Below are 8,865 nucleotides of genomic sequence, written 5' to 3'. Positions count from 1 at the left end.
ATTTGATTTCGAGATGAGATATCCAGCTCGAGCGAATATTGCGTCCGTGCGTGCGGCCGTCTGTCGCTCGGAATGTGTCCGAATCGACAGATTCCTTGGTGAGATTGAAGCGATTTTTCGTTGGCTTGGCGCTTTAGGAAAACATGCTTAAATTATTAAACAGTTTTAATACACTCAACACTTCCATGGATGTGATGTGTGCTATTGCTGTTGGCTGCTTTTTTGCGTCTCACTCCCGAAGAATGGTTTTGTGTATCTGTTTGGTTCGGATTGGGCCAAGAGATTGTTCATGAAAAAATCATTCGTTTCGGGGTCGGTGGCCAGCCGTGGCGTGGGAAATCCGATTTGCCGCACTCCATTATGGATGTGCTGCGAGCTGCTTTCTAATTTCGGGGCTATTTTGGATTTGCTATTTAGTAAATTGAATCATATTCGGGGGACTGTCAGTTGCATTCGGCACACCGTGGAAAAAGAAAACTATTGACATTTTGTCAAGGCTTTGAACTGGAATTATGATTATCTTTTTTATTATTTAAATTATTTCATCCGTCTGGCGTAACCAAGGAAGGCCGGTGAGCCTACATCAATCCTATCAACAGTAGGAAACATTGTGGGCCGAGAGGGATGGAAAAACATGTTAGAAGCAGAAGACCCCTGGGCATAACACGTCCATAATAGAGTTTATAAGAAAATAACTTATCAGTCACGTCCGTTCCCATCCCAACTGACCTTCGTGACGTGACCTTTCTCCGTAGCAAAAACGTATCACATTCTCCGTCGTTGTCGTAGGTAAAGTCCTTCGCGGGTCCCCGCTCGCTTTCGAATATATTTGCCATTCTTCAAGATTATTTTCCTTCCAAATTAGCATCACATTTTCCAGAATCTCATTCCGGCGCACACAAACCCACACACACCACACGTCCCGCAACCATCACCTCATATCTGACTTTTCCCGACATGGCTGAACGGAATCTACCGCCAGTGGACGCACGTTGGCCTCCCAGACGATTCATTTGCATTTTAATTGAAAATTGAAACGTCGAGAACAGGCTGCTAATGCGGCAATCCCACGGTCCGGCAGCTTATGTAGTTCCTTCCATTTTCGGGAAAAGGTGCCCAAAAGATGGATGTGTGTGACCGGCCGGCCGGAGGGCAGCGCCCTGGTGCGAATATTTAAATATTACAACGCGGAAAAGGTTACCCGGCTAGGACTCACTGATAAGCTGAATCTCGTGCCATCTAAGAAAAAAAAAGCCTCCATGTTTACGATTCCCTCTCTCTATGGGAACATCTTGATTATACGGAAATGGATTTGCTAGAATTGGATGCGAAGAAATTCGTTACTCAGACCCCCCCCCCCCACAAACGAACGTACGACGATGGAGCTGATTTAACCCCTTTAATTCGGATACATTCATATATCTATTTGTCGCATTGGTTCATAAATTACTGGCCCATCAATCTTGCGCTTCACCGATGACAGTCGTCTACTTCCAGCTCGATGACGACGACAACGACGCCGACGGCGACGACGGCGACAACAGAGAGGTGGTTGGATGATTTGTTCGTGGAAAGTCGAAAATTCTTAGGAGCCATTGCCAGTTGAAATCCTGCCAGAATGCCAAAATCTTGCATGGCCATCTCTGATCTGAATGAAACTTTCAACATGTCTTCGGTACGGGAGAAAATCAAGGGGTAAGTCACTCAACACATTGTGCCGAAATTAGATTCGGCACAGCTTGGGCACATCCATCGGCACACCTTCGGCACAATCTCGTAGGCATTGGATTGTTGTAAAAATAGAATGGGAGCACTGTTGGACAACTGTCATTGAAGTTGTTCACAACATTACGTGCTGTATGACTGTATATTCAGGAACAAGCTCTAATTGAATATACCAGAGGAATTAAGACCAGCAGTTTACTTATAGATCTAAATGCGAAATTTAGGTTCTAGAGTGGTCTCAAGAGAAAGAGGCAGTTATTCAGACCCCATTAGTACCCTTAATTCAAATAATGCTGCAACTTGCTGGAGTGTCAAACCATCGAAGACAATGGTCCCATCAACGCCAGATCAACAGAAACGACATTCGGCCGTTGGACCGCTTTCAATTTCGTATAGACCACGCAGGTCGATCTATTCGGTACCGCCGGGAAGCGATTCACTACGGTGGCAACGTGATCGATTTACTGTACACCATTTCAAATCAGACGCTTCCCTCTGAGAGGAAAATCTACTGCATCTGGGTAAGCCGGGATCCGGATTCATCGTACCTAGAGGTTGAGGATAAGCATCATAATCTGACGTTGACGTTCAACAGCGTGACCAGTACGGTGGATAATTCGTTTGGGCAGGCCATCAAGAATACAGCTGTTGCTCACGGGTATGTGAAGATGAGCTACCGAAACTCGGATAGGTTGCTGGTGATATCGAAGTTCATACTGAAGAAGAAGCTCGTGCCGCAGTTTATCATTAAGACCGAGGAGAAGCGGGAAATTCCGATGGAAGTGTACCTATTGACGCACGTGAAGCATCCGAACATTGTCAACATGCTCGAATGGTTCGATAACGACAAGTTCTTGCAGATTGAGATGGAAATCGTTCGAGTTTATCAATCGAAGACCCGTGATAATGCGGTCACCTGCCATCGATCACAATTTCCATATCCAGCTGATTGACGACTTTCGTACAGAAAGGGCAACTTTTTTTAACTTTCTACGGCTCGACCGAGTACTGCAGTCCGGTAGTGTTGGCAGGCAACCGCTACTCCGGCCCGGAACTGAAAATGTGGGCTCTCGGCGTGACACTGTACGTGTTGATGTTCTCCGAGAACCCATTCGTGGACGGCGAGGAAATCCTGCAATCGCTGTTTGACATGAATCCCAAAACTCGGATCATCATCCATGAGCTACTGGAGACGGCATGGATGACGCAGGAAACCAATCCATCACAGTTCAATTTTTCCAAAATCGTCCCCTACGAACCGTCCGAAACCAATCCGGACACGAAATTTATAGATGCGACTATCTGCTCCAGCCAGACGGGACTATCCAGGGGTGTGAAGTTGTTCGTCTCCTCGTGGTGCACCCTGGAAACGATGGACCACCAGTGCTGCGGTACTGATCCAGTCGGCAAATCGAACAACAAACGAGGGGACGCGCCGGACGGCGCCTTGCGATCGATGTCAGTAAGATCGAAAGTATGTATACTGACACACTGGCCCTAATGTAGGATACAGAGTGGAAACTTATCATAAACCACACTACGGGCTGGCGCTCAAGGTATTTCATTCTCTTAGTAGAGTCGGGTGGAACCGACCGAAACGACGTTTGAGCTAATGCCTTGTTCATCTCCGTCCCATAAAACCCTGGCAGGCCTTAGAATACATTCCTCCCGTGCCACCCAGTTGGGGCTGCGGTGGGAATAGGTTCGGTTGAGTTATTCCCGTCTTACGCGATCCGGCTCTGAACTTAACGCCCCATGAAGGCCTATGTCAACTCTCGTCATGGACCTCACTGCTCGCATAGGCACCCATGGGGATCAATCAGCGACTATTCCATTTGCACGGTAGGATAGCGGTCTAAGGGGGACCCAACAGTCGGGATGATTTCAAACAATCATCAACAAAACCAAAAACCCCAAACCCCAGGTGAACAAGTCGCCGAGGAGGCGACCGCGAATCCGTTCGCGAAGAGTGGTCTACCCAGATCTCCCGAACACAGTGAGCCGAACAAACGGCCGAAATCTCCACGCGATGCAGAGACAACGGCCGAGATCGGTGGACAGCCGGAGGAGCAGCCGAAAGACTGGCCCGGGCTAATCAGAACCATGAATAGCTTTGGGCCCCTCCCTAGGCTGCTTGCAATCGCGGGACAGCTCGACGTCATCATAGAGTTCACGAGCACGAAGAGCAACATCGCGAAGGACCTAAAACAGGCCTTGAGACAGCTCCGTGCAACCGTGAACGAGGCCCAGGACGACCACGAGCGGCTTAGGAAGCGACTAGAGGTCGCAGAGAGGACAGAACAGAAGGAGCCGAAGTCTACCCAGACGGACGCCTTCAACTTCGCGGGCAACAACACGATGGCCAGCGAGGCCCTCCACTTTGCCGTTACGCAGGGACAGAAGCGCGATCGGCCCTCACCTTCGCCAGTAAAGGGCGCAGCACGCCCTAAGAGACGGAAAGTCTCTGCGCAGGTGGAGTGTGTGGCGGTGGCCCATCAGTCCACTGCATCAGTGGACGTACCGAAAAAGAGGGCTGGAATAGCCAGTAGAACAGTTTAGAACAGTAGCGGCTCCAAGGGCGGGAAGCAGGGCAGTAAGAAGGGCGCCCCCCCGAAACCCCCGAAACCCCCGGACAAAACTGCCCCCAAGAGCAGTGCTGCCCGGACCAGGAACAAGGGTGAAGCTCTCATCTTCAAGACGGACGCGTCGAAATACGCGGAAGTCTTGAAGAAAATGAGAACGGACGAGCGCCTTGTGGAGATGGGCAGTAACGTGAGGAGCATCAGGCGCACTTGTACAGGCGAGATGCTCCTGGTGCTCAAACGTGGTGCTAAAGACCAGGGACCAACCTACCAGAAACTGGCAAAGGAGGTCGTTGGTACTGGGGTGCAGCTGAAGTCGCTAGGCTCGACTATCAAGGACCTGGACGAAGTGACGGAGGCGACCGAGATAGTCACGGCGCTCCGCGAACAGTGTCAAGTCGAGGTACCGCAATCAGCGATTACCTTGAGGAAGGGACTGTTTTCCACCCAAGTGTCTACCATCAGGCTCTCTGCAGCTGAGGCCAGAAAGGCGGTAGCCGCAGGGAGGGTGCGAGTGGGCTGGTCGGTCTGCCCCGTCAGTATTTCCCGACCGGTTACGGCTTGCTTTAGGTGCTTCGGTCAGGGCCATGTGGCCCGTGACTGTAAGAACACCGACAGGAGCAAGCTTTGCAGATGGTGCGGCTTGGAGGGCCATAAGGCGCGAGGTTGCCAAAAGCCGCCGAGGTGCACGATATGCGCGGAGAAGGGGAATACCCCTACCAACCACATGGCAGGTGGCTCACGCTGCCCGGGGGCCAAGAGCAATGCTCAGCCATGTTCGAGGTAGCGCAGTTGAACCTGAACCACTGTTCGGCTGCCCAGCAACTGCTGTGGCAATCGGCAGTGGAATGGGGAGCGGATGTCGCAATAATCTCTGACCCGTACCGCGTCCCAACCGGCAACGGAAATTGGGTCACGGACGCGTCGGGGATGGCGGAGATATGCACGATGGGGAGCTTCCCCATTCAGGAGGTAGTCGTGTCCAACTCGAGCGAGGGATTCGTGATCGCCAGGGTTAATGGAGTATATTTAGGTAGCTGTTATGCTCCGCCCAGGTGGTCTATCGAGCAATTCTCGCAGATGGTGGACAAACTCACTGCGGTACTTGTCGGCCTAAGACCGGTGGTCATTGCGGGCGACTTTAACGCATGGGCGGTAGAGTGGGGTAGCCACCACACCAACCGGAGAGGATGCATCCTACTGGAGGCAATGGCCAAGCTGGACGTTGTACTATCCAACACCGGCTCGGTCAGTACCTACAGAAGGAATGGTGCAGAATCCGTCATCGACGTGACATACTGCAGCCCGAGTTTGGAGGGCAACCTACACTGGAGGGTCGATGAGGGTTACACTCATAGTGACCATCAGGCGATTCGGTACAGTGTGGGGCCAGGTGAGAGGCGAGTGGCAGGAGGAAATTCCTCCTGCACTCGAGGCTGGCGGACGTCGTTCTTCGAGGAGGAGGTCTTCGGCGAAGCACTGAGGCGGGAGCGAATAACCCCGGATCTGACGGGGGAAGAACTGGTAGCAGCACTGACAAGGGCGTGCGATACAACCATGCCTAGGAGAGCCTATCCCAGGCATGGCCATAGACCGGTGTACTGGTGGAGCGAGTCGATTGCTATCCTCAGGGCGTCTTGCCTCCAGGCGAGAAGGAGGATGCAACGAGCTCGTACGACTGAATCTAGCGGCTAAGGCGGCACTCAATAAAGCGATCGCCAGACGCAAGCGCGCGTGCTTTGACAACCTATGCCAAAGCGCCAACACGAACCCATGGGGGGATGCTTACAAAGTGGTCATGGTAAAGACCCGCGGCGTGACGGCACCTCCGGATAGATCACCAGCGGTACTGGCTCCGATCGTTGGGTTCCTGTTCCCGCGTAGGGACGTAGACTCCTGGCCGCGGATCCCAGGCGTGGATCAGGGAGAAGTGTCTAGAGTGACGAACAGTGAACTTGGCGGTATTGCCAAGTCGCTGGTGGTGGGCAAGGCCCCGGGCCCAGATGGGATCCCGGTTGTGGCTCTGAGGGTGGCAGACATGTTCCGTTCTGTTTTTCAGACTTGTCTGGACGTAGGCGTCTTCCCAGATGCGTGGAAGCGGCAGAAGCTGGTGCTGCTTCCGAAGCCAGGAAAACCCCCTGGGGACCCGTCAGCATGCAGACCCATCTGTTTGCTGGACATCACTGGGAAACTGCTTGAGAGGGTCATCCTCAACAGGCTGGCGGCCTGCACCGAAGGTGTAGATGGCCTGTCAAGCAGCCAGTACGGGTTCCGAAAGGGCATATCCACGGTGGACGCCATCCGCGACGTCATCCAGACGGCAGAGGCGGTCCATCGGAAACGCTACTGCGCGGTGCTAACCTTAGACGTGAAGAACGCGTTCCACAGCGCGTGCTGGGGGGCGATAGCCCGCTCGCTACACCAGCTCCAAATTCCCGGAGGGCTGTATAAGATTCTGGAAAGCTACTTCCAGAATCGTGTGTTGACGTACGACACCGAAGATGGCGAAAAATGCGTTAGAGTCACCGCAGGAGTGCCACAAGGCTCCATCTTGGGCCCGGTGTTATGGAACGTCATGTACGATGGACTGTTGAGGATAAAATTCCCGGTAGGCGTGAAAATTGTAGGTTTTGCCGACGATGTCACGCTGGTAGTCTGCGGGGAATCCCTCGAGGAGGTAGAGCTGACAGCGGCCCACTGCGTCAGGCTTGTGGAGGAATGGATGAGAACCAGGAAACTGGAGCTCGCCCATCACAAGACGGAAGTGGTCGTAGTCAACAATCGCATGTCAGTACAGCATGCGACGTTGACAGTCGGCGGAATCACAATTAGTTCTGTGCGCTCTCTAAAACTCTAGGGGGTTATGCTCGACGATAAGCTCAGCTTCGGCTGCCACGTCGAGTACGCCTGCAAGAGAGCGTCTATGGCTGTGGGGGCATTATCCCGCATGATGTCAAACAGCTCGGCAGTGAATGCCAGTAAGCGCAGGCTCCTCGCTGGGGTCGTAGTATCTATCCTCAGATACGGCGGCCCTGCGTGGGCTGCGATACTGGATATTGACTGCCACAGGCAGAAACTAGAGAGTACACACAGGCTAATGTGCTTGAGGGTGGCCAGTGCATACCGCACTATCTCGAGAGAGGCCGTCTGTGTCATAGCAGGGATAATGCCAATCAGCCTTATCATTAAGGAGGATGTGGTGTGCTATGACGCGAGGACCGTTCGAGGGGTGCGCAACAACGCGCGAGTTGTGTCGACCGCGAGATGGCAATCGGAGTGGGAAAACTCCACAAAGGGGAGGTGGACTTACCGCTTGATACCTTCCGTATCAAGCTGGGTCAACAGGCACCATGGGGAAGTAAATTTCCACCTGACACAATTCCTGTCAGGCCATGGTTGCTTTAGGAGCTACCTGCATAGGTTCGGACATGCAAGTACTCCCATCTGCCCCACATGTGCTGGTGTCGAGGAGACCGCCGAACACGTCGTGTTTGCCTGTCCACGTTTCGAGCCAGTATCGAGCGCTTTGCTAGCGATATGCGGAGCGGATACCAGTCCGGATAACATCGTTCCCAGGATGTGTGGTACCACCGAGAACTGGAGCGCGGTGGTGACTGCGATCACCCACATAGTTTCGGAATTACAACGACAGTGGCGTGCCGAGCAGCAGTTGCCTACTGCCCGGCTAGATCGATAGAGTATTGCTAGAGAAGCGCCATAGCGCTACAGCGGCCTCTCCCACGAATTAATAATGGGGAGGTCAAGGGCCAAGCGCACAGGGTAAGGTTTAGTGGGTCGGGAGGGAAATTCTCCCATCCCCACACCTTGAGTTCCTTCTCAGGTGTCTGTGAGCAGATTCCCCCCGGTATAAAAAAAACTATCCACGTCGTCGCACAGCCTTTCGATGGTGAAGATGACGATGAGTATGTCCAGCATGATGATTCGTTCATGGATCCCGACGAGATGCTGGACGACGATATTTGTTCTCTGTCGTACAATGATGATATTGGTATGACGATATCTCAGGCAGAGAGATGAATATTCTTTCCACCGGTCTCATCAGGTTGTATCTGAGGGAACCGGACGGAACGTGCATCAGTCTGGTTGATGGGAATTGGGTTGGCCAACAATCAACAACAGGAGCTTTATTATTACTAGAAGACAACTGTGATACAGCAGATGGTGCTGCTGTTGACCGGGGGATGGAACGACCGGAAGGAACCTTTCAGCATGATCCGTCCAGTAGCAGTAATTGCGTTGGTGGCCGAGCAAAAGTAACCGTTAGAGGCGACAAAACGAACCACCCGGTCGTTGTCGTGATGTCGGCATCTTCCGTTGCTCCGGTGCAGCAGTAAGGGTGAGTTGGAGACTCCGGTGAAATTATACTGGGATACCAAACAATGTTTGTGTCAAAAATCAAAGTTTGACACATCCGTACTGTGCAGGAGCAGAAATAGCGCAGTGATGCTAGTTACTTTACAGATCGTAAAAAATAAGGAATTAAGTCTGAGAAGAACTGCCGCTCATCGCAAGTCAGTTTGAATTATCACTTTTTATT

The 8,865-nt window shown here is 52.3% G+C and overlaps 1 pseudogene; it reads left to right on the top strand.

Annotated features, from left to right (window-relative positions):
• The first annotated feature begins 1,666 nt into the window (after positions 1-1,666).
• Positions 1,667-8,662, top strand: LOC135704135 (PAS domain-containing serine/threonine-protein kinase-like; annotated as a pseudogene).
• The last annotated feature ends 203 nt before the right edge of the window (positions 8,663-8,865 follow it).

This window comes from Ochlerotatus camptorhynchus, unplaced genomic scaffold, assembly GCF_037179485.1.
Source record: "Ochlerotatus camptorhynchus isolate MF236.1 unplaced genomic scaffold, CSIRO-AGI_Acam_v1.1 ptg000231l, whole genome shotgun sequence".
NCBI classification, from domain to species: Eukaryota; Metazoa; Arthropoda; class Insecta; order Diptera; family Culicidae; genus Ochlerotatus; species Ochlerotatus camptorhynchus.
This window is presented reverse-complemented; position numbering and strand designations above follow the sequence as displayed.